Here is a 340-nt window from a genome sequence, read left to right on the forward strand (position 1 = left end):
AGTTGCTGCTGCTGCTGCTGCAGCAGCAGCTGCCTGTGTGAGGTCGCTGATAAGGCATCAGCTGCCTAGCACAGGTACACCTTCTGGCTGCTGCTGCTGCTGCTGTTGCTGCTGCTGCTGCTGCTGCAGGTTCTTATTCCCGCTGCAGCAGCAGCAGCAGCAGCAGCAGCAGAAGCAGCAGCAGGAGTTTATAATCTTTGTGCTTGTGCTAGATCGCTCATGGGGCAGCTATGATCTAACACAAACCCAGCTGCTGCAGCTTCTGCTGCTGCTGCTGCTGCAGCAGCACCTTCTGCTGCAGCTCCAGCAGCAGCAGCAGCAGCAGCAGCAGCAGCAGCAG

Source organism: Eimeria mitis, genomic scaffold (assembly GCF_000499745.2).
Source record: "Eimeria mitis Houghton genomic scaffold, Emh_scaff413, whole genome shotgun sequence".
NCBI lineage: Eukaryota > Apicomplexa > Conoidasida > Eucoccidiorida > Eimeriidae > Eimeria > Eimeria mitis.